This window comes from Dendrobium catenatum, unplaced genomic scaffold, assembly GCF_001605985.2.
Source record: "Dendrobium catenatum unplaced genomic scaffold, ASM160598v2 fragScaff_scaffold_338, whole genome shotgun sequence".
In the NCBI taxonomy this organism is placed as follows: domain Eukaryota; kingdom Viridiplantae; phylum Streptophyta; class Magnoliopsida; order Asparagales; family Orchidaceae; genus Dendrobium; species Dendrobium catenatum.
The window spans coordinates 464,716-479,632 of NW_021318800.1; positions in this window are offsets into that span (position 1 = coordinate 464,716).

A 14,917-nucleotide genomic window follows, 5' to 3' on the forward strand; every position below is an offset into this window, starting at 1 on the left:
CTCACAAGATCCTCTCTCTCTCCCTCTCTCTCTTTCTCTCCTCAAGGCCTTCTCAGGTCAAGACAGCAGCAAAAGATTGTTCAAAATGTTGAACAAGAGCTCTTAAATAGAAGAGCTTCAAAGGAGCTCATTAATTGCAAGTTGCCGATAATATCGTCCAGGCCGATATGGACATCGTTCTGGCCGATCAGTATAAATCTCAAAAGAACGGCCAGAGCATCGCCCTAAATGCAAACTAGATGATTTAAAATTGGCTTGATCGTCCAGGCCGATCTCACGATCGTCCCGGCCGATCAGTTCAAATCAGAGGAAAATCGTCCAAAGCATTATCCTGAATTTGAGCTAGCCGATATTTATCGTCCAGAAGTAACTAAGGTTTTTGAATAGATCATCCTAGCTGATCCTGCGATCATCTAGGACGATATGATCGTATCAATCATCCTTAATTACTCCCTTGATTTCCTTATCAATTAAGGTATAATTTGAGAATATCGTCCAGGCCGATCAATGATCGTCCTGGCCGATTATTGAAAAATACATAATACCCTAATTGTCTATGGCGATAACTTCTTTCTATTTTGAGCTTATCGTCCTGACCAATACACGTATTGTCTAGGACGATCTGTTAATGACGACTGCCTTAATTAAGAATCATTATTTAAATTTCTGTTTTAAGCCAGATCGTCCAGGACGATGTAAATATCGTCCTAGCCGATATGAGTAAAAATATAAATTCTAAGTCTCTCAAGTGTGTGTGTGTAGGGTTACTTAGCATTAGTCTCTTTGAACATTACAAATAGACTCAAGAAGAGAAAAAATAAAGTACAGACTGACTCAACCCTAAACCTATATAATCTTGAATTGGCTTCGTTTGTTCGTCCGATCTTCGATTCCTAGAAAGTTAGAAGTAACAGGCAGTCCAAGAGAATCAATAGTGTTTGTCAATCATCAAAACATAAGTCATGAAAATAGATTCGCAACAGTGAGTTGTGTTTACTACAATTCTCCTCTTATTTCCTTCTAGATATGATGTTGCACACATGACAGATCTCCTATAGCGATTCATAGGAGTTTACATTTATTGTAGTCCTTTGACCTTTTGATCATATATGGCATTTGGTGAACATGGCGGGTCTCCTATGACAATTTGCAGTAGCTTGTGTTATAGTTTCTTTTATATTTTTCCACAAATGACATGTCGTGCATATAGTGGATCTCTTATAAGGGCTCATATGTATTTGCATTTGATATGTATCTTTTGCCTTTATTTGCAGATAAATCGCTACATCCACATTAGGGAAAGACCACTTTTATGCATGCTTCTATCATCATTGACTATGAGCGGGTCACTGAACTTGTTAGCATACCAACCTTTATTAGTCATGAACTAGTCATCATTGGCTACGAGCTAACTAATGCCAATAATATTCTTCATAATTTCCTTCAGTGTGTAATGTTATTGGATAACTATCTCTTCCATATGATTGATACAATCCTCACAACTAATTGTCATTATTTTTGTTTGATTTGCAATAACTTTTCTATATGTTCTCGATTTATCATGAGTCCCTTAATTATTGATCATATGCATATCTTTGTAAATTCCATTTAGTCTTTGCTTGCAAATATGTTACATTTATTGCAATCATTTTAAGCAAAATATATTGAAATCCACAAGTCCTTTGCATTCAAGTTGAAACTATTCTAAGTCATATGAAAATGACTTAGATTGTGAATGATAGATTTGTTTAATGACATTTACGTTCTAATTGACATGTTAATTCCTTGATGTTCATTGAAAACTTTGTATTATAACTCATAGGTAGATCACTACATCCCTTACAATACCTCTCGATTGTTGCTTAGGAATGTATCATGTCCACCATTGCAAGTAGACTATTATGTTCCAAGGGATCCCTTGATATAGTAGCTCTATGATGAAGCCATATTCCCCACAATCTTGTTATTTAGAAGTCGAATTATACTTGTAAAAATGGATTTCAACATGTACAATGAGGTTGAAACTATTGATCATTAGTATTTGTTACCCAATTGTAGTGATGATCTCTAAATTTTCAAAGAAGATTTTGTGTTATCAGTTATAAACATTTCATTATAGTTTTTCTCTGCTTGTCCCTTGTTTGTATGTTGCACCATATCAAATCAAAATTTTTATTTTAAATTATGTTTCATATCACCTAATTGAGGTCAATGTTAAAGATAGATTGCAAATTATTTGAGTTCAACATGTTTTTTATTGTTCAATGACAAGTTTTCTTGAGCCGTGTCGAAGCTTCATTCAATATGTTTCAACTTAAGTTCAATGTCCTCTATGGTCCTTTGAGTTCAATCAAGTTCATTGTTCAACTCATTTGAGTTCAAGTAGTCCCCTCCTATATTGTAGAGTGCAAGTCCGAGTTCAAATTGAGTTCATGTCCAAGCTCAAATTAAGCTCTCCTTGGTTGAGTTAAATTAGTCCTTTTTTTATTTATCTGAATTTTGGCAGTCTCTCGGTGTCTCCCCCATTTAAGGGAAAAACTAAGAGGCAGCATTCCCCTCCATGCCACAGGAGCGCTTTAGGTAGATATCAGATGACACCATGGCGACATTTTCTTCAATCCCCACTACACTACAAGAGAATTTAGAGGTCTCTGATACACATTCAAAAGAGTACATTGATTTCCCCATGTATTTAGTTTATATCTCCTCACACTACATGAGTGCTTCGGGGATCACCCGCCTCATTGCAAGCGGCACACCGATTTCCCTCCCCTATGCTACATGAGCGCATAGGGAGGTTTATCGGCTCATCGCAAGCCTCGAGAGTACGATTTTTAGGCTAGAAACTTATACCTTCATGTAGGTTGGAGAGGTGAATATGAGGATCAAGGCGAGAGAAAGGCTTTTCTTCTTTTGGGAACCGATTATAATTAAGAATAATTAATTAATGATAATAATTATAATAATTGAACATTAATTATATTTAATTATAAATAATTATAATTAACAATAAAAAAAGAATTGTTTTAATTATAATAAACTAAAATTAATTATCATTAAGAATAATTAATTTTAATTAATAAAGATTAATTATAATTAACTAGAATAAATGATAATTAATAATAATTAATTATACTTAAAGAAAATTAATTATAATTTACTTTAATGAATTTTAATTAATTTTACTAATTATAATTAACTAACAATTAATTATAATTAGAAAAATAGTTATAATTAACTTGAACTTATAATTAATTTAAAATTAGTTATGACTAACTTAAATTAATGATAATTAATAAAACATTAATTATAATTAACTTAAACTAATCATTATTAACTATAATTAACTAATATTAGTAATAATTAATTACAATGAATTGCATTTATTTTTAAACGGGCAAATTGGATATAGGATTTAGGTAGGAAATGAATAGGATTAGCATTGGACTAGAAATAGGATTTATTCTAAATCCTATTGAATACATGACTTAGGAGCTCTTAAATCCCACAGTGAGTTAAATCCAATGTTTTCCCCTTTTTGCTTTAGAGTTCAGTCGGCTTACAGGATTTGGTCGAAGAAGCGAATGAAGGGGAGAAATTACCTTCACAACAAGCGAGCTCCCATATGTACTTCCACTCAAATTATCATTACTCTCGATCCGACAAGGAAGAAACATAATCAAAGGAGCCAGGTTGACCAACAATGGAGGTCTTCAGCTAGGGCAGAGATGTCTAAGGATTCAGGATTTGTTGACTCCTACTCACGGAATGAAGGGAGGAGTTCGCTTGCCTAGGGTTCCGTTTGGAGCAGGTCGGCGAGAGGAGGTTCAACTAGGTAGGGGTCAAGGTCAGTCTCTCTCTCTCTCTCTCTCTCTCTCTCTCTCTCTCTCTCTCTCTCTCTCTCTCTCTCTCTCGGTCGGAGAAATAGAGAGTTCGGGAGAAGCTAGTGTAGAGGGGTTAGCAGTGGGAGATGTAGGAAGGAGGTCATAAGGTTTGTAGAAGAGTTACGAAAGGCTTGAAGGCCTCAGGATGGAGATTGGAGAAGAGGAGAAGAAGCCGAAGGTTTGTAGGGGTCTTGCGAATAGGAGGAGAAGTAGGATAGAGGCTTTGGAAGGCTTGTGAATGGTAAGGGAGAATGAAAACAAGCATCTTCATTTCTCCTTTTCTCCTTTGTTTTAATAACATGAACAGCAGTATGCTTGAGATGAGTTGCGTGTGGTTAGCTCTGAAATGGTGTAGTTTTACATAATAATGAGCTGTGGCGACGGCGGACACAACTTGAGCAGAAGGTGGTATAGGCTTTAGATTTTAATAGGGATTTAGGGTAGGGTGACATGACAAAGGTATTTTAATTTTTTAATTTTTTTTTTGTTTATTCTATCATAGAGGTCAACAATCTTTTATCCATCCATCAAGATATAACATACCCAAAAGCTTATCACATACATTTTTACAATATGCATAACATCTAACTTAAGACGAAAAAGATTTTTTTTTCCAATATGGAAACTTAAAAAATATACTACTTCTTCCAATTATAAGATAATTTAGAATGAACAGATGTTTTCTTTCCAAACTTCTATAATTGTGGATCAATTAATAAGTGGTGGTATTGTCCCATATTCTTCACAACATTAAAAGATAGAGTATCTTTTCTATAAGAATGATCTTGACCTAAGAACCACCAATGTCCCATATAATATCTCTTACCGCTAAAATGTAACCACTTTGAATATGTATGCTCCTAGAAGATATGACATGCAACTTTCCTTTTTGAGTTATAACTTTATAAAATAGCATAACCTGAAAAATTATTTATAGTTCATAATAATGGAACTCACATTTGCAAATTTTCCTTAGTTGATAAGTCATATATTTGTAGACCAAATTCTTATAATCCTTTCAACTCATCCACATTGATTGTGAATAAACATCAATATTATTTCTAGGTTGAGTTGGCCCATGAATAAGCAAAGAAAGCATTATGTATTGTTGTTTCATACACAAGTTAAGTGGTCAATTATACAACAACATTATAATAGATTATGGGCCCCAAAAAATAGGTTCCGGCCTCCCCATTGCTTTTCAAGGGATTTTTAACAGATTAAGTTCCAGGTTAAATTTTGGGAAGGCAGATTAGGTTTAAAGATAAGACACTACCTAGAGATTTCACCCTCATTTTGTGAGGACTTTATTATCTGAGGTTCTGGTTTCCTATAGGTGTAATCCCCTATAGTTAATTACCCCTCATGGTAATGAGGGAGATCTTTCGATTAATGTTAGTCATCAAAATAAATACGTATAGATACATGCTATCTAATATACAATAGTAGCGTGTCTTTGCATATAGGAAGATTTTAATATTTAAAATATAAATTTCACCATCTTGCACTTAAAGTGGATGTTGTGGGAATAGATAATGGTTTCGATCAGGATCCCTTGGTTTTATCGTCCCAAGACATCGTGATCCTTAGTATAATAAGTCAGAGGAGGTAGTCAAACCAACCTGATAGAAGGATCCTTATCAACAGCCATGGGTTGCTTTATCCAAGGGTACCTTGCAGACTTGGGGTGGAAGTTTGTTTAAGGGGGCAAATTTGAATCCACCTTAGCTAACAGAGGGCTTTGTGCTATATTAATTATATCCTATAGATTCATAGCTTAAGTTTTTGATACCATTGGGGAGCATATAGGCTCTGGCCATGACTATAATTTAGTGGTGCCACTTGGCAGTGAACCATGTAGTTCAGAGAGTCCCGATCATAACATTTACCGTGGTACCATTTGGTAGTAAAACCACTGGTTAGAGGACATGTACCACATCCTTGCTAGTTGGAGATTATTTGAGAATGAATCTTAGTGATATTCTTGACAAGATATTAGTTCTTTATGAGCTGAAATGATATTTGAATTTGTTTAACTCAGCAAACTATTACAGAGGATGGATGAATTTTGTTTTAAGTGGTCGTTAGGTTTCTTTAATCTTTTAATACTTGGAGTTTGGGAATTTTTTTTGAGAATTTGGATTTTCATTGGTATTTCTTTGAGACTTGTGTGGACCCCTCCGATTGAGATTTGCATTTAATGTGGCCATCATCGGGATAACTTTGAGGTCATTTCATTCTCATTAATTAGACCTTGTCAACTCTATCTTCTAGTCGACAGAGGATTGGGTCCATTATTGGTTGTATATTTTTTTTAATGAATTTCTTTTGTATGGACCTTGAAGACCTAACATGATTGTATAAAATAGATATTCTAGTCAACACCTTGACCATATATATTTGATAATTTGAGACTTATCATTTCATATGTATCCATATAGAAGGATTAGGCTTGAATTGGGGTTCATTTATAACCCTGAAACATCCCTAGACATCACGTGTGTACCAATAACATGCTCGCTGGGGTCCATTAAGTGTGTGATTACAGTTACCTCTATTGTGTACCTATGTGCATACATATTATAGTGTATGTGTAGGGATATTTTGGATATTTGACGGGTCTTTTATGAAAGCTCATAGAAGTTTGTATTTGTCGCAGTGCTTCATTATTTATCCATAGAGAGTATGTTAGATGCATGACTATTATTCATCTAAAAACTTGCAAGCCTTAATAGTGTTATCCAACTCAATGTTTAGAACCTAGTTGAACTGAGACTCACTTACCCCTTCTTTTAAAATAATGGTTTGATCTAGTTTTTTTTTTCTTAGAACTTGTTTAGAAATCAAAATGCAACTATCTAATTATGCAATTATCATCATTTTCTACTATTTGCTTAAATAAAGAATCAATCATTTCAACCTTGGATGACTATATCATTACTGATGTCCTATACTTCAAAATTAGTGACTATTTCCCCAAACTAATGATTACAATAATTGAAGGCACATCGAGTCGTCAGGTAGAATTATGCGAGGCATCCATTTATAAAATAATTATAGCATTCCTTGAGATAATTGGAACAATAGGTGTTTTTTCTATTTATAGTTGTGAGTTTTGGTCACCAAGCTTTACATCAATCTTTAACAACATATTTGTCAAATATTGATCTTTAACTCTAGCAGGCACAATGCAGTGTGTGTTAAGATTCACTTCAACTCATATAGATTTTCACCTCTTTGTTTTCACTATATATAGAATCCTTCTAATTCCAACTGGCCTATTGGACGTGGCATAGGTCTCCTACAGTGTCATTGAATCCTTTTGTTTGTAAGAAATTGGCTTATTTAATTTGTGGACTGTCACATTTACTTGCATATCTTCCAACGTTTGTAAAGATTGCTATGTATACTTGCAAGATAGTTGACATCAGTAGTAGGGAGGTTTTCACATTTATAGATTGTCCACTATCATCATTCAGAAGAGAATAATTATACTTGTTTCATTAGTTGATGATTCCACTTATAGGTATATTATTCTTTATACAAACGATCCTTCTTTATTGCTTGCAAATTAAAGATTGAAATGAAAATCCGTGTGCATTGAAGAATTATCATATCTACAATGTATCTCCTACCACCACTTACACAATATAATGCATTCCTAATTTATGACCATTAGTAAGCCAATAAGCCATTGTATTCATGGTATGTGTATTTATCACCATCCGTAGGAGATCCATTCTGTATGTATTGAAAGTTATCGGCTACTTGTCAAAGTCATCATATTCACTACATATCCCTATAGTTCTTTTGCAATTATTTTGACTAATTGCACTAAGTATCATTATCCTTTTATGAATGAATAATGCTTGTAAGAGTTTGGCGCAACGACTTGCAAATTTGCATTTAGATACTTGTTCATTACAAGTTCTCCCTCATCTTTGAGAGAATCTATATTCAATTAGGATCATGTTTCATTAGTGCCGCCCAGTTTCTTTAAATGAACTTGTAGACTCACTAACATGGACACTATGAGCATCATGCTACTTATGTGTAGGTAAAAAATCCTTTGTTGCAATATTGAATATATCATTATACTGCACATTCTTTGTTCATAAATTTTACATTTGTCCACTTATATCATGATTATAATCGCACATCTATCAACTTTGATGTTGAATTGATTTGCATGATTGCTAGCTATATTTATACTTTCCTTCATATGAAGGGCCTTTCGTTATTGCTGGCAAATATCCATCTTTCATATACATATTGGTTGTACGACTATTGTTGTCACCTCCAAATAACTCTTCATGTGCAATACAACTCATCATTACATTAACAATTGATTCTTAATATGAATGATAACATGAATACCATTATCGATTGGAGATTTGCACTTCAACTGGCATAGTTTTCATGAACTGTGGGCTACAAAAATTTAGCCTTGGTCTCCTCTGTTGCTTTTCAGGATAGTTGTAATTGATTAAGTTCCAGGATAAATTTTGGGAAGATAGATTGGGATTGTAGATAAGACACTACCCAAAGATCTTTCCCTCATTTTGCAAGGACTTTATGATCTGAGTTCTAGTTTCCTATATGTGCAAGCCCTTATAGTTAATTACCCATCCCGATAATAAGAGAGAACTTTTGGTTAAGGCTAGTCATCGATCATACACATAGAAATACATGTTATTTGGCATATAATAGTAGCAAGGGTTTGACGTATAGGAGAGATTAATATTTAAAATAAAAAAATTACCATTTCATACTTAAAGGAGATGGTGGGGGAACTGATGATGGATTTAATCAAGATCACATGGTTTCATTGACCCGGACCATCGTGGCCTTTGGTTTACTTAATCAAAGGAGGTAGTCAACCCAACTTGACAAAAGGATATTTGTCAATAGCCATGGGTTTCTTTGTCCAAGGGTACCTTATAGACCAAGGGTGGGTACTTATCTAAGGGGAATAATTTGAATTCACCTTAGCTAATAGAGAGCTTTGTGCCCAATCGATTATATTCCATTGATTCATATCTTAAGGATTTGATATCCCTAAGTAACATATTGGCTCTGGCCATAACCACTATCTCGTGGTGCCATTTGGCGGTAAACCACTCAGTTTAGAGGGTCCCAGTTCATAATTGTTTATCCCGTGGTGTCATTTGGTGGCAAAACTGTCGATTAGAGGACACATACCACATCCTTCTGATAGGAAATTATTTAAGAATGGATCCTAATGATTTTTTTGGCTAGACAATAGCTTTTTGTAAGTTGGAGTAGTTTTTAATTTGTCTACATCGACAAACTATTATAGAGGGTTGATAAATTTTTCTTTTAAGTGATTTGATGGATGATTCTATTTTTAAATATTTTGGGTTTGAATAATTTTGATATTTTTGGATTTTCAGATAATTGGGATGGATTTTAGAAATATTTGGAATTGACCACTCCGGTTGAGATCTGCATTCAACATGATCATCATGGTGTTTAGGGTTATTTCCATTTTGTTGACTCTACCAACTTATCGATAGAGGATCGAGTCCATAGGCTTTATGTTTTTGTTGATGAATTTCTTTTGTAATAGACCTTGAAGACCTTATATGAATATATAAAATACATATTTCTATCAACACTCTGATTGTATATCAGTTTGATAATTTGAGCTATGTCAACTCCTATCTATCAACATAAAAGGATCATGTTCAAAATTAGGTTCATTTATTGACCCGTATAGCATCCCTAGATGTCATATGTGTACCCCTAACACGCTCGCTGGGGCCTATATGGGTGTGTGATTATATTTGCCCCTTTTGTGTACTTATGTGTATACATATTATAGTACATGCAAGAGAGCATTTTTGGAAAGTTTAATGCCAGCTAGTTGTGTAGGAAACAGCCCTCTGAATTTAGTGTTCTTTTTGGAAGCTCGTATGCGCCTTCTATCTACATATAGGAATGTTACAGATCTGGTGGCATGGCGTAGTAGCTAGTGGATAGAGCTATTTGCTGCTTTATAAAAGTAGACTATCGAGAATACTTGTTACTTTTAATAGGTAGTTTATTATGCACTATCAAATCTCCTACTATATTTGTAGATGCTTGTAGATGGCCTGTTATATGCATGATGAGTTTCCCACAATAACTCGTAGGCACTTTCACTTAATATTATCACTTTACATTTTTCTTATGGACACACACAAGTGTATGACAGGTCATTTATAACAAATTATGGGAGCTTACATCTGTTGTATATTGACTCCCTCAATTTGTAATGAATCAAAATATTTATAGGATCTTGAATGGTAGTTGATTGTAGGAGTGTTGTAAGTGAGTTGTGTATTCATTGAGTGTCTTCTAAATTTTGCATGAAGGTCATGTGTTGAGCTTATGAAGGGTCTCCTACAACTCATGTAGTATGCGTGGCAAGTCTCCTACAACAGCCCGTTGGTACCCGCATTTGCTGCATGTCCTCTACCTTTGTTTATAATGGATCAGTGTATTTCCCGACTATTAATTGATTATTGACTACAAGTATGTCGCAAGGTTCATTTCCATGGCCAATAGGCATTTGCATTTGCTGTAGCCTTCTATCCCTACTTATATATACTTATATATATATATATATATATATATACCTGTGTCCATAGTAGATTTATTTTACTTACAAAATACCCACTGTTGTTATCTGCAAATGGTTCCATCAGTCATCGTAGCTCACGTGGAATGGTTGTATTTGTCTACAAGTTAACAGACATCGACAGTAGGGATATCACAACCTTCACTACATACTACTTAAGTATGTTTGTATGGAATTTAGGCATTGATTGTGGTGACATTTTTTCAACCATTGCATGCCCACCACCGTCATTTGTAGGAGATTTAAAATGTATTTCATCTACAAGTTGACTGGCATCGATAGCAGAGAGATTATTTTCTTTACAACATTCTTGCTTTATTTATGGATGTGTTGTGTTTGTTATACATAATTGTGGGTAAATTGTTGCATTGATCATATGTCTTTCATGCTTGTTACATATTAAATTGTGATTTGTTATTTGCTGGTACTTAATCTTATTACATATCATCCATCTTTGCATGTAAATGATTAACAAATTTGCCAGATACTTGTTTACTATTAGCTATAGGAATAATCTAGCATCCAGTACATGTCATTTATTATCCCCCATAGACGGGCTACTATACACATAATTAACCCTCCTACAACTAGTCATGAATTGGTTGTATCTTTTACCATCCATAACCTTTATCAGTGTTTACGGATGTATATAGTAGAGACTGCTGCATCTTTTTCATGACTAGCATGAAGATTGTCATCAATTTAAACTTCATTGCCTGTGGGTTTGAAAGCATCTATTTGTGTGCTTGGTATTTATTATAGAGATGTTTTCATGTCTATTGCATGCTACTTGCATTCATCTTATGCTGCACTGTGCATATTTGCTTATGACTTTATCATTTGCAGAGGAGTTGGTGTACCATCTGCACACTGATATTGACTTCCAGTTGAATTGCATTCATTACATATTCTCTTTATGCACTTTTAATAACATATGGTTTTGTTCATTTGCAAACTACATGATGTTGAGTGCAAGGCATTATCATATTCATAGCCTGCCTTTAATCTATTTTTCCCCACAAATCTATTGCTTGTGTGTGAATTATGTTTGCTTGAAGTCTTGTCTGTTACAAGTCTTATACTTGCTTGGAAGCTCTTTTTCTATCATGTGTTATATGTCCACTCATTCTCATTGGTTTTCAATATATGCAAGGAACTAACATATTTACTTGCATATCATTATTATTTGAAGATCTTCCGCAACGAGTTCTTTGCTTGCATTAATTGTTGGTGTCCATTTGATAGTTTTGAATCATAACTAATCATTTGCACTTTTTTTTGTAAATACTCATCTAAAACTTTAGCACAAACCCCTTATTTTGTTGATTGATGTTCATCTGGATGACTTGGATTCATCATTTAGAGCTTGTATTTTTCTTTTGATGTTTCATTTGTTGATTTAATATTCACTTATTATTTTAATTTGAATTTTGTTCCTTGTAGTTTTTGCTGAGTTCAAGTTCTCTTGCATCAACCTCCCTGTCATCCTTTTCAATTTAGGTCTTATGCATTTCATTCAAGTTCAAGTGTAGTTCACAATTGATTGATCAAGTCAAGTTCATGTTTATAGTGTTCATTTTGAATTTAAGTTCAGTTCAAGTCCAAGTCCAAGTCTTTGTTCATTGGATGCTAAGTCCCCCTATTTTTACTGAAAAATTTCACAGCCTCCTAGCGTCTCCCCCATTTAGGAGAAAAACCAAGAGACATCCTTCCCCTCCACGCTATAAGAGCTCTTCAAGTAGATGTCGGGTTTCACCACGGCTACAATTTCTTTAATCCCCTCTATGCTACATGAGCGCTTAAGAATCTCTAGCACCTATTTATAAAAGGCATAGTTGTTTTCCCAAGTTTGGGTACTTATTTTTCATGCCCCTCATGCTACATCAGCGCTCCGGGGATTATGCACCTCGTCGCAAGCATCACACCAGTTTTCATTCCCTCGTGTTATGTGAGCACATAGGAAGGTTTTCCAGCTTATCGCAAGTGTCGAGAGTTGGGTTTAAGTTAAGGAGGTTATACCTTGGTGGTCGGCGAGGTGATAGTGTTGGCTCATGTAAATTGAAGCACAAGAGAGGTTTACTTTTTTTAATTAATTATAATTAAAAAAGTTTATTACTATTAATTATGACTAATAATAATTAATTAAAATAATGTATAATTAGATTTAATTAAATTGTGTAATAAATTAAAACATTGGATTTACATCCATTTAAGTAATTGCATTGTTATTTAACAATCATATTATTACTATAATGTATGCACTTAGTGGAACAAACTAAATTCCACTTATAAAACCATGGAATGGACTGATTATTGGAAGATGGATCATGTGTCTGAGATGCTTGGTGGAAAGTTAGTGAAAAAAAAAAAGCATTAGTACTATAAAATTGATATTAAATGCCTAAGTGGCTAAATAAAAGCTCATCTCATTCCTCCATTTCCTCCTTCACCCATCAATTGTTCTTTATTCCTTGAATTTTGGCTCACTAAGCTGCTAACAGAGGGAGTTGTGGGGCTGCTGCGTGTGGGGTTAGCAACAACTAATAAAGGTAAGGAAAGTATTTGCTTAAATTTAGGTTTTCCGACTTTGGAGTATTAGGAATTCTGAAGTTTAAAGTTTATGTGCTGGCTGAAAAATAGACTTTGGAGTATTAGGAATTCTGAAGTTTAAAGTGTATGTGCTGGCTGAAAAATAAAATAAAGAGTTCTTTGCTTAATCCAAGTGAGAATGCTACTGCTAAATGCTGAATTATTGCTGCTGCAGGCTAAATTCAGAAAATTGTGAATAAAAATAGGTACCGAACTACTGTGATTGCTGTTGGGCTGCTATGTGTAGCTGATTTTTAAGGTAGAGAGAGGTAATGAGAGGTAGGAAAGAAGTGAAAATTGTTGAAGCATTTACTAAGCAATGAGAAAAAGAAAGGGGGGCTGCAAACTATGGATAAGTGCATTAAGTAAAAAAGAAATTAGCATGTTTTAAATTAGTAGAAATATTTCTTGGCAATATTAATTTTTGCCAAATATTGTATTCTATTGTTTTGAAATTTAGCTGCTAATAACTAGTTGCTAATTTTAAATTTCAAAAATTAGTTCTGATTGGCTGAAACTAGTAAGAAAAAGGGGAAGGGAAGCTGAAAGCAGTAGATAAATAAGTAAAGTTAAGAGGAAACGGAACTAATTAAAGGAGTAGGTTGAATGTGGAGGAGAAATACAATTGAGGTGGTGTATAATAGGAGAAAAAAATAGAAACTAGAAGAATGGATTCCAAGTGAGATGAGATAACCAAACGATGCTATAAGAATTAGAAAATGTTCTATTTAATGACACTCCATATTTATTATGTTTATGACTGCACTTCAAATTTATTATATTTATGATTGCATTTGTTTCAGTTTACTCATGCTTATTCATGTATATATATATATATATATATATAAGTCATATGAACATATCGTGAGGGCTACAAGTTTTCTATGGGGAAAGTAAAATAAGTCATATATAGGGATAGGCCTTCAGAAGTAAAGACGAATGACCTATCAAGGTAAGCCTACACTTTTAATTCTAAAAGTTTAAAATTTGGACCCAATCCTGAATGAGAGAGCAGCTTCAATTCTAAAAGTTGGTTGGGAAGCTAGACCCAACCTTAAAATAGAAAGCCCAGGAAGCAAACTCTGTCGCTTCTTACTATCAAAATGTAATAGCTTCGATCGGACTAGAGGGGAGCATCATCGAAGAAGGTTAGGGTGGAAGGGATGTCAGGTTGGCTACTGGATGGAGAGGGATATGGCCTCTCGGTTGTAGCCTGGAGGTTGGAGGAAGATGTTGATTCAGCTAGGGGAGAGGTCAGATGGGATCATTGATTAGGGTTGAATAAAGGGTTCAGCTTTGAGATAGAGGCGAACATTACAGATGGAGATTAGGTGTAGGTGTGAGAGGAGATCGCAGGTCTTCAGCTAGTAGATTCAAATGTGTAGAGCTTAGTAGGAGGAAGAAGAGGGAGACGTTGGGTTATTACTTATGGGAGTTGGTGGAAATGGGAGATGCAGATGAAAGCAGGCGACATGATGCTTGTGGGAGTTTTGGCATAAAAGAGTGAAAGACTTCCTCCACTCTTTTTTTTATATAGCATAAACAATAGCCTTAGATTACATTAAGGCTACATGATTTGAGCACGATTTTTATGAGAAGTTGCAAGATAATATGATTTGGCACTGCTTGCAGGTTATGGGGCGTTGTATTGGCATTTATGCTAAGGATTTGGGATGGGTTTCACACACAGGTAATCATTTATAATGATTTTTTATTCCATGTATTTTTCATAACACAGAAGTTAACAAATGCCACCAAATTAAAGTGGTTCGCTTATATAGAAAATCATATTTGTTGCATG